Below are 18,957 nucleotides of genomic sequence, written 5' to 3' on the forward strand. Positions count from 1 at the left end.
GTTTAAAAGAAAAGTCATCGGGGCGGTGGCGCACGCCTTTAATCCCAGCACTCAGGAGGCAGAGCCAGGCGGATCTCTGTGAGTTTGAGGCCAGCCTGGTCTACAGTGTGAGATCCAGGACAGGCTCCAAAAAAAAAAAAAAAAAAACTACACGGAGAAACCCTGGAAACCCTGTCTTGAAAACAACAACAAAAAAGAAAAGGAAAGAAAAACCGAGAGAGAGAGAGAGAGAGAGAGAGAGAGAGAGAGAGAGAGAGAGACTATCTGAATTTTCTCATTTAAGAACACATACACATTTTGCCAGGTGTCCTGGCACATGCCTTTAATGCCAGCATTTAGAGGCGAAGGCAGGCAGATCACTGTGAATTGAGTTGGAGGTCAACTACATAGTGAGCTCTAGGCCAGTCATGGCTACATAGTGTCTCAGGAAGCCAAAAGAGAATTTGTATAAATATTTTGCTGTGGTATATAGTATCCTAGAACAAAGAGAAAAGGAGAAGTTCCCATCAGAGAGACTTAGATGAACTGACACAGGAGTTCTAGAGTACGATAAAGGAATCACAGAACGTTATACACCATGATTCCACTTATCTAAAGGTAAACTAACCTTATCATGTGTGTAGATAATAAAAAAGGAATGATTGATAACACACTGCAGAGGACTTATCCCAAGAGGAAAAGGGAGTGGTCTTAGAGGAAACTTATATAAATCTATAGTGTATTTAACATTTTAATTGCTGCTTTATTGGTAGTTGTACAAGTTAATCAGAAACATTTGCCCACTGGAGGATACTTAGGAGTATTATATAGCAAATGTAATTAATGCCTTGTACTGAGCGAGCATTCAGGTGTTCTAGAAAACGTAACTTTTTCTCCCATGGAGAATCTTATTTCTACTTTGAAAATATGAATATAAGTATATAATGCCATGTTCAGATCCATTAACTTTCTGATGTAGATGCTTGCACATACATGTTTGCAGGCATACAGATACTTAGTATTCATAGATACAAACACATCTATACTGTCTACAAAATGAGTTTTTGCTCTACATACTGATTTGTAACTTTCCTTTTTTCACAGTGTACTGGAGGCATCTTTGAGGATTGGTGACTATGTAAGTGAAAAAGACACCTTGTGAGGGAAAAAAACCCACATAGTGCTGTGTAAATATAGTATATTCATCAAAATAGCTGGTTTCCTTGACAAACTGTAATCATGGGGGGAAAGTTACAGTCACCGAAAGTAAACAACCAACGAAGTTTTATGTTCTCAGTGTCAAGCCAGTTCAAATGGTTTGGGATTAAAGGATGACCAAGTCGCAGATGTGTGTCACTTTATGATGGGACTCTATTCTGAGAAACGCATTGGCTGCTTTCATCACTGTGTGAACACCATAGGTTGTATTTACACAAAGCGAGGTGGTAGAGCCCATTGTATATGTAGTGAACCCATTTGCATTCTGCGGTTCAAATATGACTGGGCACAGTGGGTTTGCTAACACCAACAACATCACAAATGTGACTAATGGGTTGGTTTTTCTACAACCTTACTAGGCGATAGGAATTGGTGAACTTCATTATAGTCCTATAGGACCACCATCGTGTGTGTGTGTGTGTGTGTGTGTGTGTGTGTGTGTGTGTGTGTGTGTGTGTGTACGTGTACATTCTGTTGTGATGGTAATGTCTATACAGACGTAACCTGTATTAAAATTGTAGTTACAGGTCAGGGGCTAAGAGTGCATGCCGTACAAATGTGAGGACTGAGTTCAAATCCCCCTGTAAAAAAGCTGGGCATGGTTGAATGAATGACTCCCTGTAACCCCAGTCTTAGGGAGTGGAGTAAGGGTGGAGATGGCACCAGGAGGCTCACTGGCTTCCTGGTCACAAGCCTAGTTCCAGGTTCTGTGACAGACCCTGTCTCAAGGAAGTAAGATGCAGAGGAGTAGAATAAGACACCTGAGCCGGGCGGTGGTAGCACACGCCTTTAATCCCAGCACTCGGGAGGCAGAGGCAGGTGGATCTCTGTGAGTTTGAGGCCAGCCTGGTCTACAAAGTGAGTTCCAGGAAAGGCACAACGCTACACAGAGAAACCCTGTCTCAAAAAAACAGAAAAAACAAAAAAAAAAAAAAAAAAACAACCCTTTAGCCGGGCGGTGGTGGCGCACGCCTTTAATCCCAGCACTCGGGAGGCAGAGCCAGGCGGATCTCTGTGAGATCGAGGCCACCCTGGGCTACCAAGTGAGTTCCAGGAAAGGCGCAAAGCTACACAGAGAAACCCTGTCTCGAAAAAACCAAAAAAAAAAAAAAAAAGACACCTGATGTCTCCTGGCTTCTCCATAGACACGGGCTTGCTCCTGCATATACATGCACATAGGCCATGCACACACATATACATAGATTCCACACAAGCACAAAATTATTGCTAAAGTGATGGGGAATAAGTGCAGTATGTGGAGAATGTCATTAACTTTGTGTGTGTGTGAACTTGGACTCCAGTGAAACGTATTCAAATTGAACCTGTGTGCTTATTTTGCTTATTTTGGGTAGTTGGTGTGTGGTAAAGGACTTCATTTTGCAGCTTAGAAAAGTAAAGGAAATCTAGCTATCTGTAGTAACATGAATCTTTGTCTCTGTAGTATGTAAAATTGACAATTGCGAGAAACATGTTAGAGGACCACCTTTGATTGATTTGAGCATGCGTGTCTGTACCTTGCTTTCTCGTGAAGCATTAATTAAACAGACAATACCCATTATAATCTCCTGAGTTGATGATGTGGGACCTGGAAGCACAAATCTGCTGTTATTGTTGCTGTTTTTGAGCCAGGGTCTCACTATACAGCCCAAGAACTACCTCACTGTGTACTCCAGTCTGGCCTCAAACTCATGGCAGGCCCCCTGCCCTGGCCTCTCAAATGCCGGGATTACAGGAGGACGCCACCAAACCTAGGTAAACTATATAGTTTTTCATGACTTTTTGTTTCTTTAGTCATTTTCCACAAATTCAGTAGGACATTTTATTATTTAAAAAGACTACACGTGGACGGGTGTTTTCATATGGAAACTCTGCATAGCTACTCCTTTTTCATAGTTTTTCCGAGACAGGGCTTCTCTGTATTGTTTTGGTGCCTGTCCTGGATCTCGCTCTGTAGACCAGGCTGGCCTTGAACTCACAGAGATCTGCCTGGCTCTGCCTCCCTAGTGCTGGGATTAAAGGCGTGCACCACCACTGCTGGGAGCCTTCTCTTTTCTAATGAGAGACTACTCCTATTTTTTTGTTATGATAATCAAAACATCCCCATTTTCCAAGGCTATCTGTCTGCCTCTTGGAATTTTATTTTATATCAGGATTTTCCACTCATAGGTGCAGTTAATAAGGTCACAGACTTTATTTTTTATTTATTTTTTTCATAAGATTTTTTATTCATTCACAAACCAACTACAGATCCCCCCATCCTTTTTCCTGCTCCCTCCCAGTTTTTCCCCTAGCCCAATCCCCACCCAAAAGGTATGGCCTCCCATGGGTAGGGCCTCCCATAGGGAGCCAGCAAAGCCTAGCACATTCAGCTGAGGCAGGTCCAAGCCCCTCCCCCTGCATCCAGGCTGCCTCAGAAGGACAAACATGGTATGTATTCACTCATAAATGGATACTAGTAGTATAGCAAAGGTCACAGAGTTTATAGGAGCATTAATATAGAGGTTCTCTATTTCTGACTTGGTTAATGAGAAAAGATGTAAGTTACTGGTGAATTCTGGTGGTTGTGGATGAGGCTAATGCAGGGGGAGGCATACTGAAATAACTTTTCTTGTATTTTGCTCCTAATTTCCTTTAATATATAGTCACATGATCGTCATACTATGAAAAAGTAATAGCAGGCTTCTGCAGGATCACTCATCTTAGAAAACCTGGAGAAGTGAGCAGAGCTGTGACTTGTAGTCTTTTCTTTGGGCCGCCGGCTCCCAAATGACATGGAGACTTCTTATTATGAAAGCTTGGCCTATAGCTTAGGCTTGTTCCTAACTAGCTCTTATAATTTAAATTAAGCTGTTTATAGTAATCTATGTTGTGCCATGTGGCTCGTTACCTCTCTTCCATCCTGCACCTCCTGTTTCCTCTCCATGTCTCCTGTTCCTCCTCTTCCTTTCTTCTCTCCCTGGAAATCCTGCATATACCTCCTGCCTAGCTATTGACCATTCAGCTTTTTATTACACCAATACAGCAATACACCTTCGCACAGTGTACAGATAGTCCACAACAGTTGCTGCTGAGAGGCTGGTGAGCATTACTTGTGCTTAGAATGTGTTAGGCATTTCTGCTTCTCAGTTGAACGGAAAACTTAAAGAGCTCTCAGACAGGAAACAGGAACTTGGTGACTGAGCTAAAAGCCAGTCCTGGCTTTGAGAAGAGAAGGTAGAAGGCACAATAATATCTAAGTGGAAGATGCTGTGTTTATATGAGCACTGAAGCCATGGAGTTGAGAAGTGAGTTAGAAGAATAGATGAAAATCCATAGCTTTACTGAAGGATAGAACTAAGTAGTGGTCATAACCCTTGCCAGGAAAAGTAGGGCAGAAACGAGAAAAGTAGACCAAGCATAATGATATTCGTAGAGTTGGAACCAGAGACTTCCAAAGTTGGCTAATTGCAAACTTAGTCTAGCACGGCTTTAAGGTATTTGGTGGAATATTTGGGATGCAGAGAGTATCGGGTACCAAGACAAGAACAAAAAGATTTCAGAGAGTGCTGTGGGATGGTCTGTATGTCAAATTGCTCTGATTGGTCAATAAATAAAACACTGATTGGCCAGTGGCCAGGCAGGAAGTAGGTGGGACAAGGATAGGGGAGAATTCTGGGAAGCGGAAGGCTGAGGCGGAGAGACACTGCCAGCCGCTGCCATGACCAGCAGCGTGTGAAGACTCCGGTAAGCCACCAGCCACGTGGCAAGGTATAGATTTATGGAAATGGATTAATTTAAGCTATAAGAACAGTTAGCAAGAAGCCTGCCACGGCCATACAGTTTGTAAGCAATATAAGTCTCTGTGTTTACTTGGTTGGGTCTGAGCGGCTGCGGGACTGGCGGGTGACAAAGATTTGTCCTGACTGTGGGCCAGGCAGGAAAACTTTAGTTACAAGAGAGTGTTGGGATTCTCTATGCCCAGACATTTTTTTTACAATGTGTACTCACTGCTTTTCTGTTGCTGTGATAAAATACCATGACCTAAAGCAATTTAAGGGAAGTTTTTCTGAGCTGACCGTTCTAGAGAGATTGGAGACCGTCATGGCAGGGAGGCATGGCGGCAAGGGGGCAGACATGGCAGCAGGAACAGGCAGCTGAAACATCTTCAGCCTGGAACATGAAGCAGAGAGAGTGAATTGAAAGTGGTGCCTGTCAAAGCCCAGCTGAGGGATAGACTTCCAGCTGGGCTGTGTCACCTCCCCAAACAGCACCACCAACTGGGGGCCAAGTGTTCAGATACCTGACCCTGTGCGAGACATTCCCCTTCAAACCATCATGCGAAGATAGGTTAGAATTTCTTGGAAGGAAGTTGTTTCCAGATTTGGAACCTAACAAAGGCAAGGCTCAGGTGCACCTTTTGTGAGTTATGCAACCCTTAATTGGGAAGCCATGTGGTGTTTATTTCCACAAATAGAAATGTTGGCATTAGCATTTTCATTCAAACACAATTATACATGCTATACTTTTTTTAAAAAAGCAAAATGATCACCTAAGGATGTTACAATTCAAAATAACCCCAAGACATTTTTAGACTCTTTTACTTGGGTTTTGTTTTTATATCAAGTATATAAGGCCAGGATTTTTGTATGCAACTAAGTTTAAAAAATTATATATATGCATTAATTTTTTCATTTTCCTGATTCCCAAACAATTAGATATTAAATTATTTATAGAGAGTATCTTTTCCAAAGAATTCCTCTTATCTTTCTAGTTTCTAGTTTCACTTTCTAGTTTCAGTTAGCCACAATCAGCCGGAAAATATTAAATGGAAAATTCCAGAAATGAATAATTCATGAGTTTTATATAAAATTTACTACCATACCTTGTTATAATTATTTTACTAATACCTAGTGCTGCTCATCTCTTTCCTTGCCCAACTTCTAAATTAAACTTTATTATAGAGATGTGTATAAAGGGGAAAATTAGTATAGATAAAGCATGGTACTCTCCACGACTCCAGGCATGAAAGGAATGTCTTACATTTTCCTCCATGGTAACAGGGACTTCCTGACAGGTGGTATCCCCTTAAAGTACAGGCTGTTTTAGAAGAGACAACTGCAAAATGAAAACCTTTGCAATGAATCTCCTTCCTTCTTTTTTATTGCTGTATTTGTTCATTTATGTTTTGAGGTAAGGACTCTGTGTTCCTGAAGTTATCTTGGAATGTCCTGTTTATTATTTGTGTGCATGTGCCATTGCACATGGAGGTCTGAAGACAATTCTTTCTTTTTCTTTTCCTTTTTCCTTTTTCTTTCTTTCTTTTTTTTTTTTGAGACAGGGTTTCTCTGTGTAGCATTGCGCCTTTCTTGGAACTCACTTGGTAGCCCAGGCTGGCCTCAAACTCACAGAGATCCACCTGCCTCTGCTTCCAGTGCTGGGATTAAAGGCGTGTGCCACCACGCCCAGCTTGAAGACAAATTCTTGAGAATTGGCTCTCTCCTGCAACCTTGGGGCCTCTGGGGACCAGACTCTGCTTGTCAGGCCAGCACATGGGTACCTCTGTTCACTGAGCCCTCCAGCTGGCCCTAATCCTGTTTGTAAGCAAGACCACGTTTACAGTTTAGCCGTCTGTATACAGTTCTTTTGGGACTTTCCTAGGTAGAATTGAGTAATGGGCCATTGTGCAGTCCTGAAGTACAAAACATCAGGATTAAAAAGGTACTTGTCCCCAGCACTGTAGGGTATAATAGTGGGGCGAGAAATAGACATAAGGGCTCCATAAAAGGTATTTGTGAGAAAAACCTAACCTTTGCAGGATAGCTGACCAACTCCCGCCTTATCCCTGGGTCATCCTTCATGTCTACCGTGTACTTTGATTGTGTGAAATAGTTCTCTGTAATGACTTGGCCTTCAGTGATAAGATTTTAGTAAAATGGGAGATTTGTTCTTAACAAACAAGTTTCAGATAGCTTGTGCTTTTCTCAAAAACAACGTTCACTGTAAGGACTATAACATCTTTGTTTTATTCGTGTGGGGTAAAGTTTCCAGCTATCTGTCTTGAACTTGGGGAGGCTTGTGACCGTGCCTTGTCTTGAACTGAAAGATCACATTGCTCCGGACACTCCCTGAAGGAAAGAGGAGGTGGATGATGTACAGGGTCATTACCAAAGATAAGGAGGAAGTTACAGTGAAGGTCTGTACTAGAGTGTACCTTCAGTTGTGAGAACCAGACCTTTGCAGTTCAGTTTCTTGGAAGACATTTGAAGAACAGGTTGTGTCACCCGGACGGACGCAAGCTGGAGTCCTCTGGGAAGAGGGACCCTCAACTGACGAAAGTGCCTCAGTCTCACTGTCCATTGATTGGCAAGTCTGTTGGGGTATTGTTTTGATTGATTGATGTGGGAGGGAGGGCCTAGCTCACGGGGGGGGGGGGGGTTGGGGGGGGACGGGGGACGGGGGGACATTGCCGCTCCTTGGTAGGTGGTCCTGGATTGTTTAAGAAAGCAGGCTGATCAAGCCATGAGGAGCAAACTAGTAAGCAGCTCGCTCTCCTCCATGGCCTCTGCTTCAGTTTCCCGAGTCCCTGCCCGGACTTCCCTGGGTGATGAGATCAACCCTTTCCTCTCCAAGTTGCTTTTGGTCCTGGTGTTTATCACAGCAACAGAAAACAAAGTAGAGCAGCTTCCTTAAGCTAATTAGACCGGTGGGAAGCTCTACGGTGTAGTCTAACTTGATGAGCACAGTCTCCAGTAAAAATGGGCAAAGGTGAGAGTATTGTTATTTAACATTCATAATGGAACTGCAATGACTTTTAATAGGTGGCAAGTAAGTCATTTGGAAACAGCGACTCTTTATAGTTTTTTTTTTATTTCCCCCAGCAAAAAATTCATTTCTCGCCGGGTGGTGGCGGCGGCGCACGCCTTTAGTCCCAGCACTCCGCAGGCAGAGCCAGGTGGATCTCTGTGAGTTTGAGGCCAGCCTGGTCTACAGAGTGAGTTCCAGGACAGCCAGGACTGTTTCACAGAGAAACCCTGTCTTGAAAAAACAATTTATTTCTCTAGTTTTATATCATTCCTAGTTAAGAAACACTTTAATGTTTTCTGGCTGTTATAACATTTTATTACAGAATTATGGGAAATATTTCTTTTGTTTAGGAATGTCTACAAATTTAAGGTGGAAAATTAGTGTTAGACTTGTTAATTAAAAATCTTTTTATTCATTTTACGTACCGACCACAGATCCACCTCTTACCCCTCCTCCCTCCTCCTCCACCCCTGCCTAGCCACCTCCCACTCACCTCTCATCTCCTCCTCCAAAAGGGTAAGTTATCCCCATGAGGGGACAGCAAAGCCTGGTACATTCAGTTGAGGCAGGATCCAGCCCCTGCCTCAAGGGTGAGCAAGGTGTCCCATGGGATCCAGAAAGCCAGCTCATGCACCCACTGCCAGGGGCCCTCACACAGACCCAGCTACACAACTGCCTTCCATATCTTGATAGAGGGAGGCATGATGGCTTTTGTTTTTTTCTGGAGCTGAGGACCGAACCCACTCTACCACTGAGCTAAATCCCCAACCTCTATGATGGCTTTTTTTTAAAGGTTTATTTATTTTATGTATATGAGTGCTCTGTCTGCATGTATGACTTTATGCCAGAAGAGGGCACTGGATCCCAGTATAGATGGTTGTGAGCCACCATGTGGATGCTGGGAATTGAACTCAGGACCTCTGGAAGAGTAGCCAGTGCTCTTAACCGCTGAGCCATCTCCACAGCCCCGACCTTTTTTTTTTTTTTTAAACCAGTCAAACTTGTGATCTTTTTGCCTCATATTCCAAAGTTGTAGGATTGACTTCTACCTCTTGGGTTAAAGAAAAGAAAGCATAGTTCAGAGATGGACAGTTACCTCATTTGTCTTGTATGTATGTGACTGTCCTGTAGACTTTTTCTGTAAGATGTGTCTTTACAGAATTTGACCTTGTGACAAGATGTTTTAGAACTGCGTGGTTGAGTTATAGCAATGGAGGCAAAAGCAGTTCATAATGTATTTGCTTTTATATTGCTCCAGATTCACAACTCTCCTTGTCCACATTCAGCCCAGAGGCTGTAGGTTGGATACCCTGCTGTAGGTTGGATACCCTGCTTGGAGTTGAGTTCTTGGCTGGGTCTGAAACCCTGTTCTGTGCTTGCTAGAGCATCCCTTCGCTCTGGCTTCACTGGCACTGACCCAGTGATGCTGAAAGACCCGGATTTTGCCTGGACTGGGTACCTGGCGCTCAACCTCAGTGTTATGTTTTCAACCATAGGGGACTGTAAAATAAGGGCGTCAAAAGATACTTTTTAAAAAGTCTCCGGGCTGGGCGGTGGTGGCACACACCTTTAATCCCAGCACTCAGGAGGCAGAGGCAGGCGGATCTCTGAGTTCGAGGCCAGCCTGGGCTACCGAGTGAGTTCCAGGAAAGGCGCAAAGCTACACATAGAAACCCTGTCTTGAAAAACAAAACAAACAAACAAAAAAAAAACAAAAACAAAAAAGGCCCCGGTCTGGGGAGAGCCTTAGTGGTTAAGAGCTCTTGCAGAGGATCCCAGTGAGTTCCCAGAATCCACATGGCAGCTCTTAGTCCTCTCCAGCTCCCATTCTGGGGAATCTAGTGCCCTCTTCTGACCTCCATGGCTATCAGGCATGCAAATAGTGTACAGCTATACACACATTCAGGCCAACCACTCACAAACATAAACTAAATATACATCTAAAAAAGTAAAAAAAAATAATCCTAACTGCAGGTCACTCTCACATAGCCGGCTGAGCTCAATGATGCATGGTAAGAGAAAGCATTTCACAACATCCTCTTGGGCTACTGACCTTGGCCTTGCATTTGAAGAAGGATAAACAACAGATTGCTCCATGCACATGAAAAGACAAGCTACCTTCTTTTACTGCTGCTGACGTTGGTTACAGATGCTTCAAAGACGGTTGAATTACTGCCTCCTTTAAAGATGACACATTTGAGATTAAGTAATCACAGATGGAACTGCGAAAGGAAGTCTCAAAGGGACTTCCCATCATGTTCCAGCAAAAGCTAAAATGTATTAGGGGTTTATGGTCAGTATTCACCAGTATGAAATACCAACACTTACTGGCCACTGTATGTGAATGCATAGCTCACCTTCCTTGAACAGGGTTTTGTTGAGATGGGAGAACGCTTGCTTCTCTGCTGGGCATCTTTTAGTAGTCTGCCACTTGGCTTTTAATCTGTTCTTGTTTATATTTTACTTTATTTTGCAGTGCCAGAGATCATGCTATGTATGCTCTTGAGCTGTATCCCCAGCCCTAAGCTTTTATTTTGGCACTCCAGATGTATGTCTTACAGTAAAGCAGTAGTAAGGCATTTTAAATACATACGTACGAAAACCTCCTTCGGACATGTTCCACTATGGATCTAACCTATTCCAAATTCTACAGTTGTTAAGATCATATAAGCAGACGGGAGTGTCATCTGTAATAGTTGGCCAGTCAATAGGAGATTAGTCAGGGCCTTTAAGCATTCTGTCAGTGACTTTTTGAGATGACATTTTTCATTCCTCTGTGCTCTTTAGAACTTCACATTCATTCTTTGTTACGCATGGTTTTTCATGGCCTGACATTTAAAACAACTTTTAAAATAAAAAATTGATTTTTAAGCCAGCTAGATAATACTCTCCTTATATAGCAACTGCAGGTGTAACTGGATACTCAGTAGCTGTTATTAATAACTTAGACGTCTGTAACCGTCTAGTAGGATGAGAGAATTGTCTGATAGGTGGCAGTGTCCTGTGGTACCTCTGTATGTCTATTAGGCTGCCATGTCCCTAAAGTGTTCCATGAGTGCAGAGCGGTTTGTGCTTATGGAATATTTCTTGAACAAATGTGCCCATGCATCTGTAACTACTAAGGGTTTGGGAAACTAGGGTTTTTTTTTTTAAATGTGAAAGAAACGGGCTTTCACTGACTATACTTTAATTTTTAATTTCTTCCCTACTCAACTCTCCATGTAATGGTACTTAAAACCCAATCAGTAGATCCTTAATGATTTGTTTCATGCTTCTGTAAAGTTGGTACAGCAGGGTGATATTACTTGAGTATTTAAGGGAGACCCAACGATATCATTGTCTCTACAATTTTTTGTTGTAATGTTAGAAACTATGATGGCTTCTTTCTTTTCTTTCTTTCTTTTTTCTTTTTCTTTTTTTTAAAGATTTATTCATTTATTATGTATACAGCATGTATGACTGCAGGCCAGAAGAGGGCACCAGATCTCATTACAGATGGTTGTGAGCCACCATGTGGTTGCTGGGAATTGTACTCAGAACCTCTGGAAGAGCCATCTCTCCAGCCCCATTTGAGACAGGGTTTCTCTGTGTAGCTTTGCGCCTTTCCTGGAACTCACTTGGTAGCCCAGGCTGGCCTCCAACTCACAGAGATCCGCCTGCTTCTGCCTCCCAAGTGCTGGGATTAAAGGCGTGCGCCGCCACCGCCCAGCGATGGCTTCTTTCTTATAAGTTAAAATAGTTAATGTATACTCTGCATTTTTAAATGTGACATTGTTACTGATATTATTGCTTTAAATGAACATTTAAAAAAAATAGATTTATTTATTATGTATACAGTGTTCTGCCTGCATGTGTCCCTGCATGCCAGAAGAGGGCACCAGATCTCATTAGGGATGGTTATGAGCCACCCTGTGGTTGCTGGGAATTGAACTCAGGACCTCTGGAAGAACAGTCAGTGCTCTTAACCACTGAGCCATCTCTCCAGTCCCTAAATGAACATTTTTAAAATTTTGAACAATATTAAGCTCATTATGCATAAATGCATTAGAGATAGTGCTAGTGTCCATGTATGATTGGAACTATTTCCTCTAATTTTAACATTGTATGTAACAGTGGCAAAGTGATTATGAAAACTAGAATTCACTTTGTGTTTCCTAGGTGTTATTTTCTATTGCAGCACCCAAAATATATTTATTTTCAGAAAATATAGATAAAATTATTAAATAAGTTATGGGTAATCCTTTTACTTAGAGACACCTATTTTAAACACATTATAGACACATTTGTTTATGTTGTTTCTATGGAAAATATAAATCCATTAGAGAATCTGGCTTTCCCTAAAAGATAGGCTGCTGAACATATTTCAAATACATTTTAAAAATTTGCTTTTTGGGGTTAAAGATTTAGCTCAGTGGTAGAGCGCTTGCTAGAGGCCCTGGGTTCGGTCCTCAGCCCTGAAATTTAAAAAAAAAATTGCCTTTTATAGTTAAATATAATATTTATGGTTTGTTTCTTTGGTAAACTTCTCACGTCTTCTGTTTTTAAGAAAACTTACTTATTCTCAGATACTTTGTCATATCTACTTCTTTGTTCAGCTAATTCTTTTTTTTTAAATTTATTTTTATTTTGTGCTGGGAATTGAACCCGGGTCCTCTAGCAAGAGCAGTCAGTGCTCTTAATCACTGAGCAACCTCTCCAGCCCCTAATTCTTTATTACTTTAAGCACAAGGCCAACTGTGTATTGTGTTTTCAACGCTTTTCCACATAACAAACCAGCAATAGAACTGGCTTAATGTGTGTGCACGTTAAGTTGGACCATTTAAATTTGTGAGTTTTAAGAAATTTTGTGTGTAGTGGATTTTTGACTGTCATGTTCTTTTGTGGTTCAACCCTGAAGTTTGCAAATGCTTTCCAGGTTTTTCTGATCTTCCTTTCTCCACTGAGAATCTCCACATTTAGAATAGTGAGCTGGCACGAATCTTTAAGCCAAAGTGTTAACCAAACTTACCTTCCACAAGCCCCTGATGGACATTGTCCTTAACACCTATTCCTGTGACTAGAGAACTTGAATATGTTGCCCATGAATATAATAGAAGTAGATTATGCAGCTTTCCAGGTTAAGCTTTGTCAAACAGCCTGAGAGTTCTCTCCAGGGTTCATTTCTGGATTGGATAGCTAGTGACAATGATGCCACCTGGTGGCCATTTATAGACATGCAGCTATTATTGCTTCAGTTACTTTCCGCCATTTCAAATACTTTCTCTTGTATGTTCTTCTATGTCCATGGATTCCTCTTCTGTTTATTTTCTCTACTCAAGACACTAATACTTTAAGGTTTCAGTTGATATTCAGGGAGCTGAACACTGGGTGTACAATGTGGCTCTGATAGTCTAGGTAAATAAGACTGTGGGATATGAGACATGATATTAATAATAAGTGTAAACATACTGAGCAGACTCTTGTTTGCTTTGCTTTATGAAGTTATGGTTCTTTGCATTAAAAGGGAATATACTTTGTACTTGGTAAGAATATGACACTTCCTGTGTTTAATGGAAAGCCTCTTAGTGTATGAGAAGAAACACTCCTGTAGAGATACGAAGAGGCCCAGACTTCAACCTAGTATGAAAGCTGTGGCTTAGAAATCCTCCCTCGATTGCCATCATTTGACTGGCAGTTTCATTCAATATTCATTAAGGAGTGCTTGCTAAGAATCTCCCGGGAAGGCCGGGCGTGGTGGCGCACGCCTTTAATCCCAGCACTCGGGAGGCAGAGGCAGGCGGATCTTTGTGAGTTCGAGGCCAGCCTGGGCTACCAAGTGAGCTCCAGGAAAGGCGCAAAGCTACACAGAGAAACCCTGTCTCGAAAAAACCAAAAAAAAAAAAAAAAAAAAAAAAAAAAAAAAAAAAAAAAGAATCTCCCGGGAGCCTGCACTGCGTCTGAATGGGGTCTGAGTGGTACAGAGGTGATCAAGACCAGCATGAGCTCTGTCTTCGGTGGGAGAACCAAAGCAGGAGAACACCGAGTTAGAGAAGTTTAAGTCAGTGCTCAAGGGTACTTTGGGGCCCAATGTCAAGTGCACATGACATAAACGGGCAGTCAGACAAGGCTTTCTTCGACCAGTACTGCTTAAATTAAGATCGAAAGGAGGCCAGAAAAAGAGTATGTTCAGAGCCGAAGGAAAAATAGGTGCTGGGAAAAGAGGTGAAGGATAAAAGTGACTTGTACCCTGAGGGGCGTTTACCCACCATCCCCACAGCTCCCCAGAGTTTTCTTGAGTGTGCGCAGCAGGAAATATTAGATAGAAGGATTTAGATTGCGGAGATAAACAGATAGAAAATAAAGGATAGCCTAGAAAGGGCCTGGAACCTATTCCAACTGGCCCTGACTGTCTCTGCCCCAGGGTTTTTATAGAGACACCAAGTGGATGGAACAAAAGACCTCCTCCCCAGCACAGCCAAATGCAGACCATTTCAGACACCTGCACTCAGGCCCGTGGTCCAATCATCTTCTCTATGCGGACCTGCTGGGTAAAGCCACGAGGAACCTGAAAATGGGCTCCCACGGTACCCACAGCATTTGCTAGTCACGTTCTTTCCATTTTATAGTTACGGCACCTGGAGCTAAGAGGTCACCTCCTTCCAGTAAGTGGCACAGCCAGCAACTGAAGATAGGCTGTCTAGTGGTGGCATATTGCCGCCTGCTTGCTCTGCCACCCGCCTCTCAGTGGGTGGAGTGTTGTGTTGGAGCCGTAACCTTGGGTGGGGCACTCACTGCGCCCATCTCTTCCCCCGTTTCTTAGTATGCTAACAGGCCATTCCAGCAACTCCATCTGTAGGCTATGTATTAGTTTATACACATCTAGATCTGCTTTATAGTCTTTTGTCATTGGCCAGCAATCAAACAAGCATTATTTGGTATGCATTGCAAAGGTTTCCAGAAAATTATAGGTGGGAAATTCTAACTGCTGGTTATATTTTCTCCAAAACAGCACAAATGTGCATTACTTGCAAAGGTAGAACTTTTATTTGATTGCTAAAATAAATTTGGCAGTATTTTTTTCTGATTTTTAAAGTTAAATTGAAATGTATTTTCAAAAACAGGACTATAGTCTTTTTAACCTATGTGAATGTAAAAAAGAAAAAAAACCTAACTATAGATGGATATTCCTTCCAGTGCATCTGATTTATTTTATCTTAAAATATAAACTTTTAAGATGAGGAATTTACTTCAGTTTGAAGTCAACAATTAATTAATGGGTTATTCTAGATTTTAGCTGGATTACAGATGTTCAGTTTTACATAAACTAAAATAATAGCAGGTTTTGGAAGAATGTAGTGTTTGTGTGGGAGAGAGAGGGTTGGGGGAGACAGAGACAGAATGAGGTTTTGGCATGTAGCTAGCTAGTGCTCTCGGTACGTAGACATCACACGTCTATAGGTTCAAAGCGGAGTGGACCTGGGAGTGTTTTGTATAGTGAAGGCTCGCTTTGGCTACTGTGGCCATACACCACAGTATTTGGTGTATGTGGACACCAGAGTAGGGGATAACTAGAGACATCTTAAGAATATTTTTCCGAAAGAGGGGGAGTGACCGTCCTTGGCAAGTTGGGAAACTGGATCACCCTAATTTTAATCCACTCTCAGTGGATCGTATTTTGGAGTATGGCTTCTCAAGTGTGTTGGTTCCATGCAGTTACATATAAGCAGTGGAGCAGTTTCCTTTAACGTGAATGTGCATTACGTTTTGAGTAAATCTCTTGTTGTGTATTGCACTAAAATCATGTGCACAGCCCTTGTATTCCTTTCATAATTGTCAGTATTGTGAACTTCCTGCCGCTAGGCCCCGGCGAGGTTATTGCAGGACACTTTGATAGATGTGTTGTTGGCCTTACAGGAAGTGAGATTACTTAATGATACTTTATTGTTGCCCGAAATAGTTTGAAATGAAAACTCTGAGGGAAAGAAATTCAGCCTTTTCCGAGTCCTGCTTTGTGAAGTCAGCCAGTACACATGTAAGGTCTCCCAGTTGCGTAGAATGTCTGAAGCAAGACTGTGTTAGGTAAAGTGATAGCCTCCAGAATTTGAATATTTGTTCCCAGAGGCCAGATGGTAAACAAGAGAGGATTAATAGGGTTCACTGCTGAAATCCCCTCTCTTCAAGACCCTCTGATTGCCAGTGTAGAAAGCAACAGTCTGTGTTTAACACACACACACACACACACACACACTAAAAGAGTGGTTCTCACAGGCTTCCTAGAGAGAGGGGCTGAGTCTGCTGAACGAGAAAGGTTTTCATTATGGAATGAAGGCATGTGTGATGTGCTGCCGTTGAGTATTGTGTACTTGTCTTCTTGTTTGTTTTAATAGGAAAGGTAAATGGAACTGTGGTATCCACAGAAACGATTTACACTTTCAATTGTGTGGGATGCTCCATGAGTCTTGGTTTTTTGATACCGTCTATTCAGTTAGTGGTAAACTATTTCTGGGGGTGACTCATGGAACCAGAACAGTAGGGTTTTTTTCTTTTCTTTTTTCTTTTCTTCTCTTCTCTTTCTGTCTTTCTTTTTTTTTTTTTTTTGCTTTGGTGAGCTTCAGAAAGTGTTGTACTTGAAGTTTGTTTCATCTTTAACTAGTTTTATTTCATATGTCTTGGATATTTTCTCATCCACAAACACTCTTCTTTAACAGTGGTGCATTTGGTGATTGTTAAGTATTTGATATCACAAGTATATCACTATATGACCAGTCTCCCTTTGAGGTCTTTCCTAATTTTCCTGTATCTACCACCGTGGTGGCTGTATTTCACTTTCTTTTTTATGTGTGTATCTCCATCTCATTATTTTCTAAAGACATTCCTGGAAGTATAATCGTAAGTTAACAATTCCTAAAATACGACTTAAGGCCTTTTGCCACACATTGCCAAATTCCTTTCTAACATGTGCCAATTTACAGACTTAATATCTTTTTTTTTTTTTTTTGAGACAAGGCTTCTCTGTGTAGCCCTGGCTGTCCTGGAACTTACTCTGTAGACCAGGCTGGCCTTGAATTTAGAGGTCTGCCTCCTCGAGTGCTGGGATTAAAGGCACATATCACCATACCTGGTGAGTTTCAATACAATATAAAGGTCCTCTTGTCTGACTTTGACGGCACCAATTTCTTTTTGTTGGCCCTACTTTTGCTGAAACTATAATGTACCCTTCTTACCTGTTTTAGCAAATAAAATTATTCCTGAAGAACTGGAAGTTGATGTGCCGTACCATACATGCTAGACTGTAAGGAACTGGTAGTCCCTGATGACACTTTCAGAATCACAGGAACAAGCTGTATTTTAGCTCTTAAGACCTTGTTTCTAAAGATACATTTTTTTTTCTTAAATCCTTTTTACAGAGGAAATTGCAATCATTAAAAGTATTACTCCACAACCACTCATTATGTTAGTCATTTCTATGATCACACCTATTAAGACATGTTTTGTGTGTGTGTGTGACTTTTTATAACTTCTTGATTAAAAAAAAAAGAAACCCACAAATTTTGTGGAAAGTCATGATTTGTAGTAGTTTCTCACCAGATCTTTTAAGTAACAAGCACTTCCTTGAAGAATGAGTCAGCTCTCATCCATCCGTGGTCTCAGCACACTTCTGGGCAGCCCGGTGCCTGCTGGCTGTTCTGCAGTTTACTCTCTAAGATACTTGAGTTGGGTGTGCTGAAGTGATCATCTCTTCAAAGCTCCTGTCACCTAGTGGGCGCTTCAAAACAGTCACACTAGATGTGCCACTGATAGCAGAACAAGGAAGGCTCCCTCAAGTAAAACTGCTGTCTTTTTTTTTTCATTTTTATTTATTTATTTTTTCTATTATCAGCTTGATACAGTGCAAATTTGTATCCTAATAGTGAAATGTTTCACTGAGGCTTGCCCAGTAATTGAGTAAAACCAAAACTTCTTATAGCCACATTCATCCTAGGGTCCCCCACTGCTATATAGCCTCCCTGGTTCTATGGGTTGCAGTCTGATTGTTCTTTGCTTTATATCTAGTATCCACTTATGAGTGATGAGTGCATACCATGTTTTTTCTTTTGGGTTTGGGTTACTTCACTTAGGATGATATATTTTAGTTCCATCCATTTGCATGCAATTTCACGCTGTCATTATTTTTCTCTGCTGAGTAGTACTCCATTGTGTATATGTACCACATTTTCTTAATCCATTCTTCAGTTGACCGGCATCTAGGTTGTTTCCAGGTTCTGGCTATTACAAATAGTGCTGCTATGAACATAGTTGAGCGTGTATCTTTGTGGTATGAATCAGCATTCCTTGGGTATATGCCCAAGGGTGGTATGGCTGGGTCTTGAGGTAGATCGATTCCCAATTTTCTGAGAAACTGCCATACTGATTTTCACAGTGGTTGTACAAGTTTCCACTCCCACCAGCAGTGGAGGAGAGTTTCCCTTTCTCCACATCCTCTCCAGCATAAGCTGTCTTCAGTGTTTTTGATCATAGCCATTCTGACAGGTCTAAGGTGGTATCTCAGAATCTAAAACTGCTGTCTTAAGGAAGGTGTGCTCTACAGACTTCTGAAAGAGAAATGGGTAGACTAGTTTGGCGTTTGTATTTGGATTCACTGTAGGCTAGACAGCTGCTATTGCTACATAACAATTGTTCTACAAATGGACAGTAATTAATATCCCATCTTTTAAGGTTTCTGAGATATGGTTGATATAAAAGTTGAATATATTTAATGTGCACAGTTTAGTAAGTTTACAGATAAGTGTATACCATAAAATTGTCACCACGGTCTGTATAATAAACCAATCCTGCACCCCCTGAATTTTCCTCTCATCTAATTTGCATATGGCTGACTGGAATGTTTCACAAAAGTTCTTTCTGCAATTTTTTAAAGTGTGTGAGACAGTATTGTTATCTGGAGTCACCATATTGCAGAATAGATCTCTAGGAATTATCTTGTATAACTGAAACTTC

The 18,957-nt window shown here is 41.5% G+C and overlaps 1 protein-coding gene across 15 annotated transcripts in view; it reads left to right on the forward strand.

The window, feature by feature from the left end:
* The window catches only part of Acsl4 (acyl-CoA synthetase long chain family member 4), a 73,278-nt gene that overhangs the window by 7,980 nt on the left and 46,341 nt on the right, over window positions 1-18,957 (forward strand). For 6 of the 15 annotated variants that reach the window (XM_006970295.4, XM_042269524.2, XM_042269525.2 and 3 more), the window contains exon 2: window positions 1,084-1,117. The exons of 6 other annotated variants lie outside the window; for them this stretch is intronic. The gene's annotated coding sequence lies outside the window, so the exon portion shown is untranslated. Of the gene's footprint in view, window positions 1-1,083; window positions 1,118-7,303; window positions 7,544-18,957 lie in introns of those variants that run through there. 3 more of the 15 variants (XM_042269522.2, XM_076561685.1, XM_076561687.1) reach the window with 3 other exon arrangements.

This window comes from Peromyscus maniculatus, chromosome X (assembly GCF_049852395.1).
Source record: "Peromyscus maniculatus bairdii isolate BWxNUB_F1_BW_parent chromosome X, HU_Pman_BW_mat_3.1, whole genome shotgun sequence".
NCBI lineage: Eukaryota > Metazoa > Chordata > Mammalia > Rodentia > Cricetidae > Peromyscus > Peromyscus maniculatus.